The sequence below is a fragment of the Chlamydotis macqueenii genome, chromosome 11, assembly GCF_036417535.1.
Source record: "Chlamydotis macqueenii isolate bChlMac1 chromosome 11, bChlMac1.mat, whole genome shotgun sequence".
In the NCBI taxonomy this organism is placed as follows: Eukaryota; Metazoa; Chordata; class Aves; order Otidiformes; family Otididae; genus Chlamydotis; species Chlamydotis macqueenii.
This window is the reverse complement of record NC_141566.1, coordinates 22,634,358-22,657,901: the sequence shown is the minus strand read 5'-3', so window position 1 is coordinate 22,657,901 and position 23,544 is coordinate 22,634,358.

The window sequence follows — 23,544 nt, the reverse complement described above, 5'->3', positions numbered from 1 at the left end:
TTAGTTCAATTTTCTTGATATAATATAGGTATAGAAAAGCCTACAGAGTCGTAGTTATAAACTTAGTATAAAATAAACTTTAAAGAAGGGGAAAAAACCCAAACCCATGTGAGATGTAAATAAAAATCCCAAAAGGTTATTTCCAATGAAATTCCTTCTTACCCAGTATCACAAATTGTTTTGTACAGAGAAAGGAATCAGTTAAATGTTTTGCAGAAAGAGGAAATACTGAGTTTCTCCAAGAAACAGGGGAAGCACACAGAGATAACTGTGTGAAACTTGGATTTCAGTTGGATTGTCATCCACTCCATGCTGCCAGCATCCAGAATTCCATCATTAATCTTGCAATGCTCAGCTTTTATAGCTCCAGCTCCTGGTGCCAGATGACTACATTCAAACATCAGCCTCATTGTTTTGTCATTTTGAAAGCAGAATTTTAAAGCATAGCCCTCCCAGTTGCATACGATAACAAAAAAAAAAAAGTCTGAAATTGCAAAACAAATGATTTTTTCCTCCACAGTGCTCTTTTCAGAAAGATGAATAATGAATGATTTTGAAGAACTGTCTCCTGGTATTTTAGAGTCTCCCCTGTGAGCCTGACAGACAGGATAACAGCATTACTGTTTACTTTCTCTGGAAGAACATACCAGCTACAACGGCCTCTTTTTAACCTGGTTTCCTAAGAGAGCAAGGCTTTATCTCACTATATTGCCTCTCCATCCGTACAGCTATTTGTTACCTTTTGGAGCCTTTGCTAGCTTCACTGAGATGTGGCTCAACAGGAAAAGTCTTACAGAGCCGCTGCAAGTTTAGTGCAATCAGTGGTGGCGGTGATAGATGAGAGGGGTCCCAAGTAATATTCTCAGGAAAGGAAAAGCTACAGTGTGAGCTCAGGCGCGATCTGTTCTGCTATTCGTGTGCTGCTGCCAGGGTGGCAGTTAGGAGGATGGGAGGGAGTCAAGGGGATGGCGCAGCAGAAACGGATTAGACAACATGGGTGGATTCTGCAACAGAAGATGTCGGGATGCAGTTGGGAGAGATGAAAAGGGATGTGAATGAGCAGCGGTAAAGAAATCAGGTGGCAGCACTCAAAAGACAGCTTGTTTTCAAAGGATGTCGCCTCTTGGTCCACACAGCTAGCACTTGAACCTTTATGGAATTGTTTCTATTAAGAGGTGAAAATTATGATTTGTTTCAGATCTTTTTTCAATTCATTCCTTCCTATTTACAGGTGTCAAAAGTTCTTTCCTGTAAACAAGGTAAAGGTCAGCAACAGCTAGAAGTTTCCAGGCTAACAATTTCCAAGCACACTCTTCTAGCCAGTTCTGTGCCCTGAAGTGCTCTTTTTGTTCTCCCCTTGCACCAAACTTCCAGTGAGTTCTCAGGCTTTCCAACTGCCTTCTGCCTCTAACACAAAGGCAAGCAAAGCTGCAAAGCACCACAAGCACTGGTAGCCAGTTTCCTAGAAAAACATCTTGTTTTGCCACAGTTATTTCTTGTTTAGGACTTGCAAATCAGCATTCAATCTTGGGCAGTGGTTTCTATTGTTTATTCTGTTGTTACAGAAAGGTGCGTAGTGATGTCTCCCATCCATCAGGATGAGAGCTAGCCACCTCCTCCATTAGCTTTATCAAGAACTTTGCTTCCCAACATCCCAGGCATGTTTGTTAACCATCATTAGTATCTTTTGGTGTAACAGCTTTTTCCACATGGAAGCAGACTTCAAATCGTGATTTCCACCATCCTTAAGGAGGTGTGTGAAGGAGGATTTATTGTTCAGTGGAAGACACCTATCACATTCTCACATGACTGGAGAAACAGTAAAGTGAAAAAAGGATTTATTTTCCAAGAATGGATCCTTATCGTGCTCTGCAGGTGAAGTCTATGTTGGAATATGCACACAAGTGATAGATAACAGATATCCTGACTTCAGATCATCGTTTACAGCAAAATAAAGCTGAAAGGTAAAACCAGTGGAGATTAAAACCAGAAGGGTACAAGCACATGTTAGTGATGGAAGAGCAGAAGGTAACAGAAGGTCACGTTGCAATTATGGAGAAAAAAGAAGAACCAGATCTGAAGAGCTGAAAGGAAGAGGACTTTGCTGACTGATTTGCTTCTCAAATTTCTAAGCAAACTCCAACACATGACAAGTCAGTCAAGGAGACGGAATGTAAAATTGCTTTCTTTTACAGCTGAAGCCTTCATATCAATCTGACATACCAGAACCTCTAAAGATTAAATAAATAACCTATGCTGCCAGGCTAGACTTGCCTTCCAGAGGCCCTGCTGCAGACAAATACACTATGGATTTGTGCCTAGGGCTTGGCAGCTTCGCTTCAGAACCAGCAGTAGGGTTAGAAAAAGCATAATGCCTTGTGGAGCTCGTGTGGAGTGGGAGTGAATGCTGCCCGCTGTTCTGCAGTGACCCCCTCTGCCTAATCTGGAAGCGGTTCAGGTCTGTGGGAGGCAGACGAAGTTCTGAAAGGAAGAAGGTGAGAAGCTTTACGCCAGTGCTCCTTAATTCACACATTCTGTGCTGAATTCTACAAGGCATCAATTAAATCCTACTTAAGGTAAGAGAGGCATTTTCGGAGAATGGGAAGCTTCATGCTGAGACTCACCAGTGACTTGCTTAGGTGGGCCAAACTGAAACTCAGGCTTGTTTCTTCAGTGGCATGCCAGGACACGTGCAGGTACACCAGACAAAAGAGGCAGAGACTCATCAGGAAGGCAGTGCCGCGTGTCTGTAGTATTTACCATGCTAAGGCATTACTGTCTGACTGGCAAATGTGACAAATTTGCGGGTTGGGCAGGAATCCTAAACCTTTGGGAAAGAAACCAAACAAAGAAAACTAAGGCAAAACCAAAAGATAGTGTGAATTCCTGATCACCGCTAAGGGAAAGTTCAGAAGTATGGGCTAGCCAGGGAACTGTATGCGAACAATGGCAGCCAGATGCCTGCATCATGGAAAAGGCATCTTGGCCTCTTTGGATGGCATTTTTTTGTTCTAGAAAGAAGATATCTGTGCAGGGAAGAACTGATGGGAGAACGTGAGACTGCCTGAGGAGCTTGGAAGCATGAGGATGTGCTAATTGCACAGAGAGTAAGGAATTGTTCCAGCACAGGACAGGCAGGAAGAAACTGGTGACAAAGGTGCTGTGTGAGGATAAAGGAAGTCCTGGAGGACCGACAGTCCCCAAAGCCCAGTATTTTCTGATACCACCAAGGCAAAGGGTAGAAAAAATGCTATCATTTCATCAAGCAGCATCTAACTTTGACTGTTACTTGAACTTTCACAGAGTTAAAGAGGATTAAAAGTAGGGAAATACAAAATCATGATAATGAAAGCATAGTGCTTTCACTGTGAAGGGAATTGCAAGCAATGGGATCAGTGCCATGGCTTTGTCAGAAGGTTCTCAAAAAGTAGAAGAAAAAGAAATCTGGGGCATTGTGCCACTCCTCACTTTACTGCAGAAATGGCAACGGTAGGAAAAACAACAACAAAAGATAGAAAATTAAATAAAGGGAAATTAAAGAGATTTTAAGCACTTTTGCAAGTATATTGAGACAAGAAGCGGGAAAAGTGCAAAGGCAGTTTTCAAATCAAAGTGGAATGGTGTCAGTGATGGAACTAACGCTGGACAGTGGAAAATCTGTCCGTAGTAAAGCTGTAAGGCCAGCACACAGATGGTGCTAACACCACCGCTCTGGGCAGCAGAATGGCATCGTTAACGCCAATCTACAGCTCTGCCTCTTTGGATGACAATCTACCCGATTTCTGAAGGTTTTTGGACCTGGTTTCCACTGAAATCCGCACCGTGTGGCAGGTGGGCTCCACACCTCTGGCGCAGCATGCCTGGCCCACCGCCCTCACCACTACGCAGCGTGGAGCTGCTCTGTGTGCTGCTGCCTGGAGAAACGACAGAAACACCCCACAGAGCAACCCTGGAGTGCGGGCAGCCTGGGACGAAGGAGTGGAAACGCCGTGCTTCGCGCTTCCCTCCTGCGCCACTCAGAGAGCAGGGCCTCCTCTCGCAGGCCAGAGCCGCCGACTCGCTGCTGTTCGGCTCTGGCCTCTCCCGTCCCAAAGGCTGTCCTGTCTGCGAGGGCACTGCAGCTGCCGAGTGGACGTGCCTAAGGCGGTGAGTCGCCTTCTGCGTTCCCTGACAATTAAGAGGACACTGAGGCAGGAACAGAGAGACAAGATGGCTACAGTCAAGGAGGGCAGCAAGAGCCCGGGTGCTGCGCGGCCTGACGGAGACAGCACCGCAGGGGAACCCGCTGCAGCAACCCCAGGGAGAGGAGGTGGGGGAGCACATTTTGTGTGAGGGTGGGCATTCTGTCCTTCCATACACCTCACACTGGCTTTTCAGGATTGTTACGTGTCTGAGCACCACTCGCTCGTGACAGCTCTTGCTCCTTTAGCTCTTTTCAACACGACAGCACTGACAGCTACCGGCACTGGGCGCTGCAGTATCGTTGCACCGGTTGCAGTGGGGTTTCGGGAGCCCGGGGACCCCGCCGGGCTGGCGGTCCCGCCCGAGGCAGCCGCGCTCCGCCCGCCGCAGGGCACGCAGCGCAGCACAAGATGGCGCCGCCCGCCCTCCCGCTCCTCTGGCGGCGGCGCCGCGCTCCCGCGTCGGCCGGGCCACGCATGCGCAGCCGCGAGCTGCCGCTGTTTCCCGCCTGCGGGTGCGGCGCGCGGTGTGGCGGCGGGCGGGCCAGCAGCTCACGGTCGCTGCGAAGGGCGAAGTGTTGTGTTTAAATCTCGTCCAGTTCAGTGGAATGAAATTAAATTGCACACTTTAGACTTCTTGCAATAATTGGCCCGATTTGGTGCCTGCGAGTGCTCTCAGAAGATGCTTTTTATGCAGCTTTCCTGCAGTATTTCTCAACCTGACAGCCTTTAAATAGCAAATAACGCACTCTGCGCTCAGACCAAAGGACTGATGTGTCGAGGGGCGCACCATGCTCGGACCCCAGCCTCCAGCCTTCAGCAGCAGCATGAAGGCAGAGAGAGCCAGGAGAGCCAGGCCCCGCTGGCCTCGGGCCGCCATGGACTTAGGGCTGCGTGGGGGCCTGAACCTCAAACTTCTGTCCCTAAAGTGGTTTTCACACAGGAAAACCTCTGGTGTCAAACCATAAGGTAGCAGCCAGGCGGAGGGCAGGACAATGAAGGAGGAATGAAAATGCTGTCAGGAATTGAAGAGACCTAAAATGTCTCTGATTGGCAGCGTGGTGCATGCAGTTTCTCAGCAGCTCTCCCACCTAGCTGTTGTTCCAGGGAATGTGGCAGTGGTAGTGGGACCGTGTGGTTTCCTGAGAGAAAAAAAAATGGCACAGACACTGTTTATACATGGACTTTGGGGCCTAATTTTAAATCAGAAGGAAGCTCTGAAGCCAAATATTTTCTTTTGGACTGCACAGTGCTCCTTTCAATCAAACAGGGCCCATTCAGTAAGGTATCACGTACCCATTTTCTTCAGCTGCCTTCAATAGGAGATGAAAGTCAACAGCACTTTCTGGGATTTTTTCCTTTGTGAAGGTAAAATCATTTTGGTGTACTATTGAATCTACAGCTCAGTGCTGCTTGAACTCAGTGAAGAAAATAGACACCTCCACCAGTATTTAACAGCACACTGATTTTTGCTTGCTGTGGCTGAGCTAAAGAATGATGGTGTTTTGGTTTAAACTGGCTGTGAAATGCTGCTGTTATGCAGTTTGTATCAGGTGGGCACTTGCTTCTCTGTTCTGAGCTAACAAGGTGTGATGAAGCCTGCAGTTCACAGGACCTGTGGTAGACAGCTTCTAGGAAAAAAAACCACAGCCCTCACCTTAAATAACCTAAATAGTACCATTGCTTTGTGTAATGCACTGTTATGTCCTTTGCTTGTGAAATGAATTCCAAATCCTCACAGAAATAGGCAGCACGGTGTGACATTACTGCATGCTTTACTCCTCACGTTGAGTCGTCATGTATGACCACAGTGACAACACCCTCGGCAGCTTTTTGGGGTGTGAGAAGAGCATTCCCAGTGCAGGGACATCTTTTACTATGGATCAGGTTGCTCAAAGCTCCATCCAACCTGACTGAATGCTTCCAGGCATGGGACATCCACGGTTTCTGTAGGCAACCTGTTCCAGTTGGACATAGAGCCGTTGACTGCTGAACTTTGGAGGCAACCGTCTAGCCAATTCCTTATCCATCAAATAGTCCATCCATTTTTGTTTATATTTGCAATGTCTGGAAGTTATGGCTGGCCAACCAAATGATCACTGCCCTTCGAAACACACTCCAGGTGTTTTCCTTCGTGGCTGTGGTTGACATAGCTTACGTAAGATATTTTGGGGTCTATTCTGGAGCATCCAAGACAGCTTCCCTGCTGCTGAACTGTTGCCAGCACCAGAAGTTTACCCCATCCTCCACCTCCTTGTGATGGGGGTTTCTCTTCACTGTGGTCTGTGTAGCAGCAGCTGGAAGGTCCAGGTATACTTGTGCTCATTTGGAAATCTGTAAGAGTGGCCCTGTTGTAGAAAGCAAGTGTAGGGACATGGAGAGCTGTATGAATAAATGTGAGAGACCAGGATGAGCAACATAGATTGAAGGTGAATGAAGTTAAGGTGATCACCAAAGGCTTTATATTAATCCTGTGTGATCTGCATGGAATGTGCATAGCAGTAGGATTAAACATTGAACAAAGTGACCCAGAACTCCCTGTATGCCAGATGTCCATTAGTTCTCAGATCTTTCTTGACAGTTTGAAATTATGCCTATGCCCTCCTTCAGGGCAACTGAGGCCTCTCAATTTGCTGATAGTGGAACGAGCAGTCCTGAAAGTTTACTTTTTTTTTTCGGTTCTTTTCTCTAATTTTCTCTAGTCTTTCATTGGCATACTGCTATGTTCTTCTTCAGCAGCCCTAGAGTCTGTACGTAGATTTGTGGTGAAAGACACTCTATCAGTATGCAAGAATATGTTTGAGTTAGTGCTACTAAAACCAATAGAAGAGACTTAATGGCCCTTTAATCCCCACTTCTTTTTTGAACTCTCCACTACCATAATATGTTTTCCCCTTGATGGAACAGTATTTGTGCTCCATATTTAATGCATGAAATGCATTCAGTTGTCAGTTCAGAACAAAAGTAAGAAGGCAACATTACCTATGCAGATGCTCCAGCTAAATGCTTTCCTCATTGTTCCCAGAAGGAAAAAATTGAGATAGCATGTAGCCAGAATGCCCATCTACAAAATTTGTAATTTTTCATTTTAGTCATACTTATTAGGTGCACATACACTGTTTACGTTACTCTGCTGCATGTGGATTTTCTTCTTACTGCAACAGTTTGTGCATATCACCTTCAGCAAGATGTTCAGATTAAGTGCAGCATTTCCAGAAAGGTGCTCCAGCATACACCCAAAGCGGGGAAATCACCAAAAAAATTATTTACTTTCTAGCTGAACGAAATAACTTTACTGTTAAACTATAGCATTTGCAAGTTTTAATAGAAAAATAGTCTAAAACTAGGATTACTGAGGGATTGCTAAAAGCGTTCCTAACAGTGGACATTGTTGGGTTTTTTTCAGGTTTATTTCTCCTGGCTATTACCATCTCTTTCATCTCTCCAGAAGATGCTTAGAAGTATCCGCAGTACTTTAACAGGTAAAAGAGGAGTGATCTGCAGTGGGAGCTAGAGAACTAGCTGTATTCTGGGACTTCTACTTTTTTTCCCCATTACGGTATTTTGCTTTTAACCTTTGCCCAAAGAGAATTTACTAGTCTCTTAGGCTAGGAGGGGCATCTTCTACATACCCCAGTTCCCCGGGCAGGATCAGCTGCATTTACATGACTGCCAAAGGTATTTTAACCTGATTTTAAAGACTGTTGTGACAACTGTATGTCTGTTCTTCCACATATGCACATAAATGTACGTGTCTGTTTAGCTACTTTAACCAGGGCAACATCCTGTTAATACTTCTATGCATACACTGTTAAAATCTAGTTACTCTACACCATTAGGCTGCTGGTGCGCTCATTTTGTGTTGGTAATATTGATAGATTTGTCTATTTTGCAGTTTGATTCTATGTACTAAACCACTGTTGTTTCACTAACGTGATGGCCACACAGCATCTGTATCATCTACTCTCAATTTATGTGGCGCGCGTTACTGTAATATCCACCTGGGATCCTCTTAATCAGACTGCAGATGGAGGCTCAAAACACCAAAGCGGAAACCCATGAAAGCTCTTGGGTATTGCAACACTCAGCACCTGGCACTTGAAGGTGTGGCAGCTGTCGGAGCACAGCCTAAAGAGCTTCAGGCATTGAGCGTGGGGACACTTTTATAGATGTGGTGTTCCTTAGGTGGAAGCTTAAGGCGCTTAAGGACATCCAGATGTCAAGAGTCAGGCGCGTGCTGAAGGCACCAACGCTTCTTCGCAGACCTTTGCCTGTGCAGCTTTCCCATGGCCCTGTGGAAAGTCTGTAGCTCAACACAGAGTCCTTAGATCTTCTGAGTCAATATAGTAGGTGTGGGTTCATCTTTTCCCTATATGTAAAAAATGTAAAGTCAGGTTTTAGAGAGAAGATTATAATCTGATAAGTCTCTGAATATTATATACATCAGGTCTTTCAGGAATCTAGTTTGGTTTTGAACCCTGTAGCTTAAGATTTAATAGAACTTACTGAAAGTTTTTTGGTGGAGACAGATGACAACTGGCAAACTATGTCTTAATGAGCACTCAAAGTTTTAAAGCAAAAATGTATTTGTAATAAGAAAAGAAAAAATTGCCAAGAGATTTAGAACTTCCGTAAAAATAATGTGGTTGTGATTTAAACCAGATCTTTGAGCTTGTAACTGTCTGGCAAATTGTGTATGCAAATCCAATTTTTTATATCTGCTCTTCATACTAATGTGGTGATTGATATGGAACTTTGTGGGGAAAACATCCAGAAAGAGCTCTGAATGTTTGCGTAACACAGACTTCTATTTAGTTAGGAAAACAGCTATTCTCAAGCAGAATTTTATTTTAAAGGCAAATGCTGTTAGAGTGATAGGAACACGTAATACGGAAGCTGTGAGTTATAGAAAAGGAAGTTCTGGAAAACAAGCATTTTTGTAGTTCTCAAGCAGCATCAGGAACAGGGGGAACGAAAATCAAAGGTCTAGCTAGAGATGTCTGGAGGTCACGAGCAGAGGCAGCTCAGCAGTCTGCAGAGTACATCTTAGTCATGCATGGGCTGGTCTCTAGGTGTTGCTCTGAACTGCTGTCACTGGGATATTCTCTGGCTTCTGCTGAGGAACACTGCCACAATAGTTCAGAGTGACTTTTACACCTTGCTTTCCAGCCACCAACTTTGAGCTAATGACAGTTGCAAGGCTCTTTGTCCGTCTGTTCTGCAAACTGGAGTAAATATGACAGAAGCAGACAAACGTGATCCAAATTGTTTTGCCTTTTTCTTGGACTGCTTCATATGTGGGTTCTTTGAAAGCACAATACCGTAAGGCATGAGTCCCATTAGCAAGATTAATCTAAGTTTTCTAAAAGGCATGTCCTTCGTTTAGACCTTGGGTGTTACTGAGGTAGTTTTTCTCTGCTATTCTGGCAGCAGTCACCAGTAGTTTTCCGGTATTGATGCTTCCTGGTTATGTAATCTGTCAGAACCTTCGAAAAATACAGTTACCTGTTGAATTTGTGAGAGTTTTATTTAATTTTTTTTTTTTTGCATAAAAAGGAGGAACACTAAGAACGTTTCAGAGATTGCTTGAAGACTGTGAGCTTCTTTTTTCCACTTTCTGGTTCACTGGTGGGCCCACAAAACCCTGGAGAAGCTCTCCTGTGTCAAAGGAGTTTCTGTGTAGTGAGAGGTAGCCTCTCAAATTGTGCAACACTCCTTGAGGCTTTGTAGGATCATACACCTGGACTTAATTCCACTCGGCTTCATTTCTCATTTCTGATGAAAGATTCATCAGTGCAGCTGGCGACAGTGAAATGAGCTTTTGTAATCCCTCCTCTCTGCAGGCATTTCATGGGAGAAAAAAAGTTGAAATGATGCCTACTCCCAGTCCCTTCTGCTTTTTTAGTTTAAATGACTAGTGTTGTGTTCTTCCGTGACCTGTCCTGGAAGCCTACTAAGAGACATTAATTCTGCAAACAGCTGTGCTGCCTGAAGACAGCAGGGTCCCAGCTGCTCAGCTCACTCACGAGCTGGAAGTTTCCACCCCGACAGCTCTGTTGGGAGATGGGATCACGCGAGGGATCCCTTCTAGACACAACATGTTAGGCTAGCATAGTGCTCCAGTGGTGAAGCTGGGAGAGCAGAGACCTTCACGTTGTGGATGGCCATGAAGCAGCTTTAGATAACACAGCCAGGTCACGAGAATGGTTATAAATGGTTGCTGTCCTCATTTACAAATAAACATTTATTTCATTCCTCAACTGTGTACAAATACTGCAGAAACAAAACAGCCTTTCAAAGGAGAACCTGGAGCACTTTGTGATACAGACTTCGTCACGTTAGCGCTGTTTGTCTAGAAGATCCCCCCGACAGGTTTATCGTATGGGAGACTATGCAGGGTGTTCTTACTGGTGCCGGCTGTTTCAGTCAGATGCAACAGAACTGTTTGTAGTAATGGGCACTGTGATGTGCTTGCCATGTAGATCTTATTGGCACCAAAAAATGCAACACAGTGCACAAAACAAAGCAATAATATTTGGCCTTTAAGGAAGTCAGTGCCATGTCTATAAATGCAAAAAGCAAGCTGTTTGTATGGGTACCTTATATGCGGGATAGCCTAAATTCCATATTGATCCAGAAATTTACCAGATTATCTAGCAGAAACATCTTGAATCCTGAATTACACTCGTAAAATCTTAACTGTTCTATCAGTGTATCAGCTTCATATCTCTTCAGCATAATACCCATAACTTCATTCCTAACGTAGAGTGTGATTTATCTTTATATACAGCGTTGGAGTAAGGAAAAGAATAATGTTATGTAGAGGCAATTAATTACTGACATACAGGATTTGTAAGTTACATGGTCAGCATACCTCAGTGAGAAGCATAATTAAAATTCAGTCACAGCAGCATTACGTTTGTTGGTACTCATACTGCCTGACCAGTTTGGACACAGAAGGTTTATTCCATCTTTAAAATTTTAAGTGAAGAAACATAACTTCCTTGCTGCAGACTTCTTGGGTCATCCACTAAGCAAAGACAAGAGTGACCAACCAGGAAATTATCCTCTAGTCAAAATTACTTGTTTGATGAAGATTTTGGAGATGTCCAGCCTGCTGCTTCAGAAGTGACTGCAGTGCAGTACAGAGATACCTGAGCTGGCAGTACTTGAGTACCAGTAGCAGTCCAGACATGGCATCACAGATGTTCCCGTGACCTGATTCACCTGCTCAGCAGTATGTCTGTAAGACAGCAGTTTTCACATGACCTCTGCAGAAGACTGAGAGTTAGGGGAAATTAAGGACATTCCCTGTGCCTCATGTGCATCTAGGACATGAGTTCAAAATAACTTAATGACATAATCAGTTGATTTATACAAGCATGCAGTTGGGATGATAACACATACTGCATCCCGGGGATATCAGACAATCGGAAGAGTGATGGAGACAATGAAAAGTGTCCCACACCTTCACTATATCCACATGTCAGAAGCTTGAGAAAGGCCTCTAAATATATTTAGTCACTTTCTGCTTTCCTTTCTCATATGTGTCTTAAAATTCCTGATAAGGAACAGAAGGAAAAGTACCAAAGGACCTAGAGGGAGGGTGCTGTTCTCCTGTCATTGACTTGGCTGAAACTAAAGTCTGGAAGTTTTCTTTGAAACTGAGATCCCAATAGTATCCTAGCGGAAATGTTTTCCCAGCTCATTTTGGATACTTCAGCAACAGAAATTTCAAACAAGTCTTTGAACTATCTGACATTCTTTGTTCAATGTGAGCAGCATGTGATACTCAGTGACATAAGAATTCAGGCTTTTGAAAAAAGATATGGGAGGAAAATAACATTTGCTTTTCTTAGGAGAATGCAATCATGATGAATTTATTTCATCATATGAAAAGATGACATGGGGTAGTTGCACAACTAAACTCAGGTGTTCATTTGCTGGCTGCATAGAAGGCTGTAGATGCTTTTTTCTTGACAAAAGGAATTCGGCAGTGGATCCCACTTCTCGTTTAAAAGAGCTGAACAGTTTGGTTCTAGCATTTACCTGGATTAGATTAATGAGAGCTCCACCACCTTTAAGTCTACCAATGTGTCATTGAATAGCTTAAGTAAGTCACTTGCTAGCCTTTTTCATCTTGCATTCATACTTCTACAGTTGTTTGCCTTCGTAAGACAGGATGGAGGGCCTTGTTGTTAGAGTGATGTCCCTGCAATTGAGAATGGCATGATGAAGAGGTGGTTAGGAAACATTTGTGGCTGAGAAAGCCTAGAAAGCTTGGAAAGTACTTTGGGAACAGTTTCTCTAACCATTAGGCAGCTGCATAAAAAGATAAAAAGTGCCTTTCCTACTTCAGGGTCTTCATGTTCTACCTTGTGACCAGACAGAGGAACTCATAATCAGCTGCCTGGTCAAATACGCTTGGTCCATACCAACCAGCATCCAGATGAGCAAGTTGGTTAGTGGATATCTAGGCGCCCTATTCAGTCTCACTTAGACATCCAGTACGTTCCTCGCTTTTTGACCTCACAGCAACCTTAAGTGCCTTGGTTAAGTAGCTAGGCAAATCAGGAACGCAGTTGGAATGCTACGTGTGACCTACCGGCCTTGTCTATGGGTTTACGGTGCTTGCTTATTTTATTGATAAAATGGGCTATCTGTAGGTATGCTGTCACCTTAATAGTCCTTTATGAAAAGTAGGTGCCTTTCCCCTGCTAGAACTACCGCCAATAAGGATACCAGCTCCACCTAGCACAGGATTTCTGGAAAATGTGAATACCTAAAATCTGGGTGTACCCTGGTCACCAGCCTTGGAGAAAACAGGTGCGCTGCCCTCCCTGCCAGGGAGCTGCTCTCGCAAAGGGAGTTCAGCGCACACTAAGCCCGAAGGAGAGAGCGTGTGTGCACAGCTCTGTAGCCTGTTGCTTGGGGCCATCACATTAGATTGTGAAAGTCTTGAATTTGTTCCATCACCTTGAGGAGTCCCATGCAGTGTGACTGACGTCTTGAGCTGCCTACTGCCTCCTGGCACAACTTCAGCAAGGTGGAAGGAACAGAGGTGTAATGCCTGAAGGGTCCTTCCTGCTGTGCACTTGGGACTTGGAGAAGGGGTTGAATCCAGATGTTCAGTTTCCAAAACAAAAGCATTGTTTACTGAGCCAGTTTGCAAAAAGGTATTGTTGTTGTCACCACCTTGTTGACAAGAACATGTGAAAGATGTGGGCATACTATTCTCGGTGCTAGAATCATTATAAGTACTGTGATTCACAGCTGGATCTGAGTCACAACAACTTTTCAGCCATGGCATTGCTTCACAAACTCCACAGAAACATGGGATTTAAGATGAATGACTATTTTGAACTTTTTTGTTCCATCTGTGCAGCTTGGTGAAGAGCAAGCTGAATGTTTCTGGCACAAGCTGCCTTGGGTCCCAGTTTGAGGTGTTTGGCTCTGCCTACATGCTGTACATGTAGTCCGGAGCTCCGGAGCTCACTTGTAAGATATATGTTTAGGGATCTGAAAATCGGGTTGAATCTCCCCTTTAGGCACACCAGCGCCTTATAGTTGCACATTGTATCTCAAATACAAGAATTATTTAAGGAGAATTTTAATTTTTCTGACAATCTAGTTTTTTTTTTCTTTAGTGAGGCTAAGATTTCTGCAGAATGCCACTATTTAGCTTGTCAAGATTACTCCTTCAGGAACAAAAAAAAACCCCTGTTCTGTAAAGTGCAGTTCTTCTTTCTCAGTTTCTACAACTTTGATCAAAAACAGCAAATGGTTTTAGCTCATCAGGGCTTCTTTCCGTGGTAGGAAAGTCCATAGGGTGAAGCTAATTACTAGCAAATAGATTTGCTATTTACTAGCAAATGGATTTGGCGTAATTGCAAAAATTGTCCTCACATACCCTGCATGTGTATTATTTGAACAAAAACTAAAATGCTTTTGGAGTCACTCTTGTATGCATTTCTTTGTGGAAATTAACACAGTCCACGGACAGTTAACAGTTCTCCATGTTCACTGTCCCTCAATAATATTTTATGGCAAAGCAATAATCTGAGAACTCCAGACCATGGCTGTGATGAAAACATCTGCCTTGCAGTGTGCCCTTGCACATTGTGACTTTCAGGATTCATAACTCGTCACTCAGAGTAGTCCCTTGACATTGGTACAAGACTTGTCAAGGCATCAGTTTACCAAGCGTATGTTTTCCATACGTTGTGTATGCCATGACTAAACAGAGCCTGAATCAACTGTTCACACGCTTTGGTGCACTTCTAACTACGCTGCTGTTTAGCTGGCATGTGTCTGTTCTGAGTCCTCAGCTGACACCATCCTTCCTAAAAAGTGCACTCTTTTCTTTGGAACAAACACAGGAACAATGATGAAAAAAACCCATTGTCCCTCCAGCCCCTTTCCTTCTTGGCTGTAATTTGATTCTACCTTTTTTTTTTTACAGCTTTTGAGAATTTCCTAATATTACCCAAATGATTCTCTTAAGTCTTTGCAGTATATAAATACCAGAAGAGTAGAAGCATTGGAAGGTAACAGAAGGGAATAGCCACCAACATGAAGGTGCTAAAAACAAGTAATGTCAAAATTGTTAGATTAAGCGTGTTATGACATGCTTGATAAACATGATGGGTGGGAAGGATGACTAAAGGCAGTTTGAGGTTGGACATGTGTCATGTGGTACTTTTGTAAGCAAGCTAGAGAAACGTGATCACTAGGAAACTTATTGTGCACAAGAGTTTGGAACCAGTATCCAGGGAGGCTTTATCAGCAATTATTGATGAAATGTTTCAGATGGGAATTCCAAGTCATCTGTTCTAGGCCCAGCTAGATTAATGTCTCCTTTAATTTGCTGTATGAAGAAATTAGAAGTAAGCTTACTAAAATGGCAGTTGCAGAAACTACCCTTTTGCAGAAACTGGACAACGTGGCAGCTGTTAAAAGACGATTTTAGAATTCTTAATTTTCTTGGCAAATAGGAAGCTGAAGGATGCAGTACAGAGAGAACAAATAGAGATCAGTGCGGTTGGGAAGGAGTGACCAGGTGCCAAGATCCAAGATGGGGAGTGAGCAGCTGTCCGGAGAAGAATGTAGAGTTATAGTGGATCACGAACTGAACAAAAAAATAAAGTCTTACTATTTCAAAAAAGACTGATAATATGATGTCTAATTAGGAATACAATAAGCAAAACAGGTGAAGTAAACTTGTGGCTCAACTAAGCTTTGTTAAAGCCTCCAATAAAACACTACACTGGAGCTACCCTCCGAAGAAGATATGAACTGGCTGGAGAGCCTGCAGACAGAATAACAAAAAAATCATCAGAGATCCTGTAACCTGTCTTTATAATCTATAAAGACAGATAACTGTCTGCAAATATGTAAAATGCTGTTACACCTAAGGGAATAATCTGTTCTTTGGACTTATGCTGGATAAGACAAGAAATAATGTGCTTAAACTGCAGCAAGAGTGATTAAAGTGAGACATAAAGTAAAGAAAAAGAATTGGCAAGGGACAATGAAATCACTAGAATAGATTGCCTGGGGAGGTGGTGAAGTTTCCATTACTGGAGGTCTTTAAAAACTGGTTGGGCATGCATCTGTCAGGAGTAGTTGGTTTTGATTAAACTTGGTTTGTCATAAAAAGATGAATTATCTGGTCTCTGGGGCCCCTTCTGGTTTTCTGTGATGCTATTGTTTATCTTATATCATTGGAGTACTCTTTCTGTGGCCTTGGCGTGCTGCAGGAGACTTAGCAAGGAGTGTGAACTCATTCTCCTAGCCCTCGCCGTGTAGTGAGTGCTGCCAAGTGCGTGCTGCCACTGTTTACAAATTCTGTAATTGAGAATGGAGACTAATGAGTTTCCAGCTAAGTTATGAAGGACCTTTTGAGTTCATGCATAACATGTTCCAGACACAACAGAAATAGGATAGCTTAGATGTTTTTATGAAACCTCAAAATCATGTGTGGTTTTGCCTTTCTCGACAATTGCTAGCCAGTGTCATTCATTTTCCAGATCACACTTTGTCAGGTTGTTTGTCTCCTTTGAAATTCTGATACATCCTAAACCTGACTCCCTCTTTGCAGCAGTGTTGGCACAGTATTTCCTGCAAGCTTCCTGTTCTCTCTTGCTGAAATGTTGCAAGCTGATAGAAGGGTCCAGTGTTTCACTGGAGATTTATAGGGTGTCTTTACGACTGACCAGAACATTTGGGATGTTTATTATGTGTTTCTTCTTAGGGACATCCTAATTAATTTTGTCAGGGATTATTGCATAATCTCATCAGTAAAGACTATCTGGACTCTTTTCTGTACAAGTTTCTTCTTTATGATGTAATGTTCTCTCTCAACAGATGAGAGTTTCTTTTGGGGAAATTAATTGGATGGCTAGAAATATCTAGCTCTTCGTCTGATATATGCAGTGTTATGGTTTATCTGTACATGTAATAAGACAGAAATGCTACAATCTACGTAGTTACTTCAGGAAACTTCCAGAATAAAGACCTCTATTTTCTCTTTCTGGGCTGTGGAAATATTCTCTGCTCTCTTCTTTTTTAAATTACTGCTTTTCGGGTTTTTTGTTTAGCTTGTCTCATTTCATATTCTGGAGTTTTTTTGCAGACTTTGAGGAAGGGGCTTTTTTTTTTCAGGAAATCATCCTAACAGTCTCTTCAGTGACAATGAAAATATTCCTAGATTGAGCCTTCTCTCAAACTTACCATTTTCTGGCAGTGTCGTTTGCCAGGGCCATAATCATGCAAGAAACATTTCCTTTAGAGTAGAACATACAACATCTGTCCTACTCAGGTCTTCCAACATCCTATATCAAATTTAAACCTCTCTAAGACCAAGAGCCAAAACTAAATATCTTAAGTGAAAAGCAATAACATCTAGGACCTCTATGAGAAGTAAATTTGTTGAATAAAACCGTGAGCACTCTAAAACACTAACCATGCTGCAGATGAGGATGAAACAGCTTGTTGTGGTGCCCGTCAGACTGACCTGGAAGTGAAATTATGCCGTAGGCGTTGATCTATCAGTTTGTCTTGCCCTGAGCATGCGAACAAGAGTTATCAACCAGTCACTCGCAATACTACTAGAAATGCAAGTGCACATTTCCTACATCTCATCTGCTGCTGAGTCCAACTATCAGTACCAGCTGAAAGCAGGCAAAACCTACAAGATAGGTTGGGTGGCAGGGGAACAGTGGCCCGTGGAGTCTTTCAAGGAACCTACAGCCAACCGAAAGAAAGCCCTGAGGCAGGGGGATCCATTCCATATGAACAGAATATAAACAGCTGGAAAGCCAGTCTCCTTTCAGGCTCCCTTGGTGACAACAGATTTAATCCTGCTTCAGGTCCAGCACTGTGAAGAACTTGAGGAGTATTCACAGCATTGCTGTCAGGTGTTTGACAGTTCTTCACCGGGACTTCTATCCAGTGCTGAGTGATGATTCTTGAACTTCTAGCAGACAGGGGTACCACACTGCTCTTGTTCCATAACATTGCGATGTTCCTGTCATTAAAAGAGTGCTACAGTAATATTCTCCCTGCCCCAAGCAACCTGTTGGATTTTCTTCCTGTCCTGCAGCAGTAGTATTAAAGGCAATGTTAGGTGGATCCCCAGTGCTGCATTTGGCAGTGCTTTGGGAAGTGCCTTTCCCAAAGTGCCGTAAGTACCTAAATGATTTGTGATTGCATGCCCTTAGCAATGAGAGAAAATACACGACAACTTTGTTTCCTGTTGATTTGTCCCTCCACTGCTGCCTAACCCTATCCACCTTCTTATTTGCCATTAACTGCTGTTACTCAGTAAATACCTCAAAGCTTCTATTCTTTCTGCGTTACCCTAACATGTTTGGACCAGCCATCACATCTTTGAGCCAGATTTTCCTGGTGGCAGTTCTGTCAATATCTCCTCTAGCCCCATTGCCTATTCTGCTCTGTATTATTTGGAGAATTGCTATTTCCTGAATTTCTCGTTCTTTTGAAAGTAGACATTTCAACTGCCAGTTGCTGAGCAGCTCCTCCATCCTGTTCCATCTGAATTATTTATTTTGTTTTAGTATTTTATACTTTTGGGCAATGCTAAGATTTATAGTTTTTCTTCTTGCAAAATAGATTTTGTGACTTTTTTTAGTGATGTCTGTTTCCCTGATGCTTCATTTTCCCCATTGTTCCATTTCATTAATACAGTTACTATTTCATTTTTCTGACAAAATTCATCCAGCTACAATTAAGTCCTGTGAATACAGTTGTAGGTCAGCTTTATCATTGCATTGTCTGCCCTCTATTTACTTTATTGACTTTGATAATTTGAAGCTATAAAATCAAAATCAAGATGTTCAAAGTATCTGAAGTCTTCCACTCTCTCCATGAAGTTTGAGCTTCTTTTCTCTCATTAACTCATAAAATTTGTAACAAAAAAACCATCAGATAAAATGTCAACTATATCAATAAAGGAGCAGGCAAAGCACTACTGAATAGAAACACAGTCTTTCCTTTAACCTGTCCATTTGGGAAGGGCCTCATACACAGTTTAGCTCTCTGTTTTAAAAGGTTTTCACCTCTAGAGTAACCAGGAGAAAAAAAAAATTACAAAATTAAATTAAATGCAGGGCAGCCCAGGACTTGCCAGAGCCAAGCAGAATGTGAATGCCAACAGTTTTGAGTTTGGCTCTGGGTTCAAACCCTGTAGCTTTTAGTAGATTCCCTGCTAGGTGATTAGGCTATCCTTCTCCGCAGCAGGGGATATTATGAAATAAATACATTTGCCTTCTAAAGAGAAGTCACTAATCAGTAAATATCTCCAGAAAAATTGTTATCTCAGCTTCATTCTGGTGTAGCTGACTTTGCACTGAGACAGTTATTCACCTTCCATACACAAATCCATGCGTAGTAATGACTGAGTTGTTGCAGCAGCTTGTTTACGCAAAAGGCAAGGGACTACATTCATCTTTGCTGTAGAACCTGCACGTCTTAATGGGCTTAGCCAGCTTAAAAAGCATCTCCTCTGCTTTGTAACTGTAAGAATAAAACTTCTCCCACTTTTCATTGTTTATTAAATTAAGAAAGTTACTGAACATCTCTCAGTTTCTTGGCAAGTTTTGGGAAGCATTGAGCTTGCAACCACGTTGGCGTTTTTTGCCAGCATTTTGCTCTATTTCCCTTTTCCCTCCCTTGAATGATAAAGACATTGATGCAAAAGAAAGCGTGGGCCCTGGTGCAGCAATTTACACGGCAGGTAACAACCTGTTAGCTTGTATCCCAGCAGAGCATGGAAGGACCCCTTTTTCCACATAAAAGGATTTACTAATTAACGGAAAGAAGAATAATTTGGGAATTACTCAGAAAATTCCCTTAGAGGCGGTCTGTGGATTAACGCTTTGAGATTTGCTGGGTGCTCGGATATCAATGCTGTAAGAGCTGTACGAGATGGAGGAAATGGTTTGATTGAGACCAGGGAGTATCGATGGACAGCATGGAACTCATATCATCTTTTTGTCATCCTTAGTGAAAGATAACAGATCTAAGTATTCTTCTTTCCTTTGCCTGTGACATTCCTTTTTCCGGCCTTTAAATCACATCAATTTTTTCATCAGTGATGGGATCAAGGTCTAGGAGAATGGAGGGTGTCAGTTTTCCTGGCTCTGTTTCAGTCACGCTTACAGTACTGAGCGATGTACACCCTGGTGACACCTCGGCTAACTCTCTCGTCCCTACTGATTTGCACATGTGCACCTCGCTGAAATGGAGGCAGCGTTCCCATGGAAGATGTGCCTATGGGAACGGACTCTTCCGGAGCTGCCTGCAAAGCTGGCCAGGACAGAAGATAGTGATGTCTTATTTCTCTTCAAGGAAGCAAGTGGGACTCCGAGCCCACAGCGGGAGCAGATCTTTAGCTTAAGAATGGACATCAGTAACAAAGCACTGCTTTAATGGCGAAAGTAGAACTAGAGGAAATGAAAAGAGGAAAAGAAACTCCCTCTGTTAGTCCATCATGCCACAGAGATCATTCTAGTGCTGTTGTACTGGTTTGTACAGACGCCTGTGGCAGACCTGTCTCCAAATACAGCTACACTACGCAGACAGGTTGCTCTCCTCTGTCCCTAGTTCTCTACATCACTTGTTTTCTCATGGATTTGAAATTAAAACGGAAATCAAACAGAATGGACGCTGACTTTGTGTGGTCAGTGAAATAGGCACTGAGACAGTAAGCATTTAAAAGGCATCTGCCAAACTTCCCAGGCAGAGGTTTATACCATCCCATGACATCTCATCCCATTCCAAAAGCTGAAGTGAAAAATAACACAGCCAGAAGTCTACATGATAATAATGATAGTAAAAACCCCGATAGACTTAGGACAGATACTTCTAGCACCAATATAGTCGAACAGAGCGTACTGTGGTAAACATTGCTGCACTGGGCACTGGCCAAATTGCTTTATTCGAACGACCTTTGGTTGCAAAACCATGCCTGCTATGTAAAAAGTAAATAAATAAATAAATAAAATTTGCAGTGGTTAGTTGATCAAAGCTATTATTTGTCATTGTGTCCTCAGCAGAAAGCAATGTTACAACCTAAAGACCAGATAGATTTCTTTGTGTGAGGTCTGATGGGAACTGATAATTCCATAGCCCAAGAAGCTGAGGAGGAAGAAATAGATGGATATCAGGTTTTTGCTTTGGGGGATTTTTTTCCCCGCTGGTTCTTTATTGTATTTTTAAGGTTGGACTTTTATATGTCCCATATGAGAATTTCTCAGTCAGTGTTAAGTGATAATGACTTGTATAAGAAGCCAGATTAGAAATGGAAGAAATGGAATTAAATGGTGTCACAACTCTGTCTTGTGCCATTGTTCCAACACGTAGAAGTAGATTTAGTAATTACAATTCAAACTGGAGCAGGTGTGGAGACAGAATATTAGGATATCAGGGAAATAAAGAGCCTTATATACAGATGTCAGAGTTATACTCAAAGCGCAGGCTGCCATATGGGCCAGAAGTATTTGAGTTACAGCAGCCTTCCAGCACCTAAAGGGGTCTACAAGGAAGCTGGAGAGGGACTTTTGACAAGGGCATGTAGTGATAGGACAAGGGGTAATGGCTTTAAACTGGAAGAGGGTAGGTTTAGATTCGACATGGGGAAGAAATTCCTCACTGTGAGGGTGGTGAGGCACTGGAACAGGCTGCCCAGAGAAGCTGTGGGTGCCCCGTCCCTGGCAGTGTCCAAGGCCAGGTTGGACGGGGCTTTGAGCGACCCAGTCTGGTGGAAGGTGTCCCTGCTTCATGCAGGGAGGTTGGACTGGATGGGCTTTAAGGTCCTTTCCAACCCAAACTGTTCTGTGATTCTGTGTTTCTATGAGTTGTTTTTAAACTGAATAGCTTGAGGGCTAAAAGGAAGAAATCTCTGTTTATAAACGTTCCGCGTTCCTCTTCCAGAAGGAATACTGGAATTGCTTTTTATGATAGCGTTTGACAAATTTCTGAATGGAGTTATATGATAATGGTGATGAAAAATATGAAGAACTATACCTAGTGACCTGCAATATCTCTTGTGTCCTCTCTTCCTCTTCACCATCCCTGAAGGTGTTCAAAGAACATGTAGACATGGCACTCCAGGACATGGTTTAGTAGGCATGGTGATGTTAGGTTGATGGTTGAACTTGATGATCTTGGAGGTCTTTTCCAACCTTAAAGATTCTATGGTTCTGTGATTCCTGGGAATTTGTGCTACCAGTCTGTGCTTTTATTCTAGACTGGAAAGCCTTGAAGCAAGGACTGTCCACTTTTAAAACACATAAGACAACTGAGCCTCACCAGTTCCACAAAACAACAATGATGCTGGAGTTCCTGTTCTATTATATACCCTAGTGGGCAGAGGTGGGATGTCTGTAGAAAGAAAAATGTGAATATTTGTTTCTGAAGCTGATGTCCTGAAATTTTTCACTTGTATTTTTGCTTTCTATCAAGAAAAACCTGCAGATATGCTTCCCTGTAAGATTGTAATGGCCAACATGTCAGAAGAATTCAGTAGACCCTCATTATCATCCCCTTCCGCCCTTGTACCACTGCAAAAAAATTGTACCTGGAATGAGTTGCAAAAACTGACCAGAACTGTGCATGGGAAGGAAATACCTGGGGGAGTGTGGAGGGGAAAATACAGTTCTTGCTTTCAGATAGCCATGTTACCCTCTGAACATGTCAGGAAACCAAGTTCTGTGACATTCTGCTTTTAATCTTTGAGGGTATTCACAGCCAGAAGTGAGATGACATATTTTTATCTTTTAATATGGGAAGAGCACACAGAGGAAAAGAGTGGGTGTGCAGATATTGTGCAGGTGGAGTTGTGTGTTTATGCATGTGTGGGAGAGAGACACAGTCCGTTCCAGTGGAAGAGGAGACTCTTGCTAGCTGACAACAGGGAATGCTGTCTCCAGTACAAGTAATTTAGGGATCAGCAGCTGATCCCTGATGAGGTCAGAGGATCACAGCCCAAATAATCTAATCCAGAAGAAGGAAACAGTGGATTTACAAAGTCAGCAACACAATGCCTGTCGGATTTGCACCCATAAATACAAGATTATAAAAGCAAAGATGGACTGGAAGGCAGAGACAGGCAAATGCAATGCAAATCATTTAAGAGAAGAATGCAAAGAGAAGGTAACAACTTCTTTCCTTCTGCACCACCTCACCCCATCTGCCAGATACTCATATTTTTGTCAAGTTCTTAGTTCATTTCTGCAATTATTCCTTCCCACACAAGAATGAACTGGAGCTGGCGGATATATTGCATGGGTAGCCAAAGCTGGACGTGGATGAAGTTGGGTTGATTAGCCCTGGGACACAAGCACATCTGTTAAAGGATAACTTTCTGAGCGCAGCAGTGCCAGGAGTGAGACCCTTGTGTACGCCAGCACTGGACCTGTGGGAATCGCGTAGTGTCTCTGCGTGTCTAACAGAAAAGTGTTACAGGATCGTTTGACACTAAGCTGCAGCTCACGTCTTTGTACCAAGTGCAGTGTAGTGCACAGTAATCTGAGCTGGAAAATAATAAGCTTTCGCCATAGTTCTTGCCTGAAACAAATGAAACTGGTATCTCGGAGATGCATCACTAGAGAGAATCCTGGGAAGAACAGTCTGTATCATTAATTTCGCCTAGTAGGGGCATAATGAAGTACAAGGGCTGAAAACTCAAGTTAGGAAAATGCAATTCAGGAACATGACATGGATTTGTAATAGTGGGGTGGGCAGCCATTGGAATAGTCTATTAAGAGAGAAGTTGTTAATTTTTCAGCACTTGAGATAAGGAAATGAGGACTGGAAGCTTTTATAAAAGATGTTGTCTAGT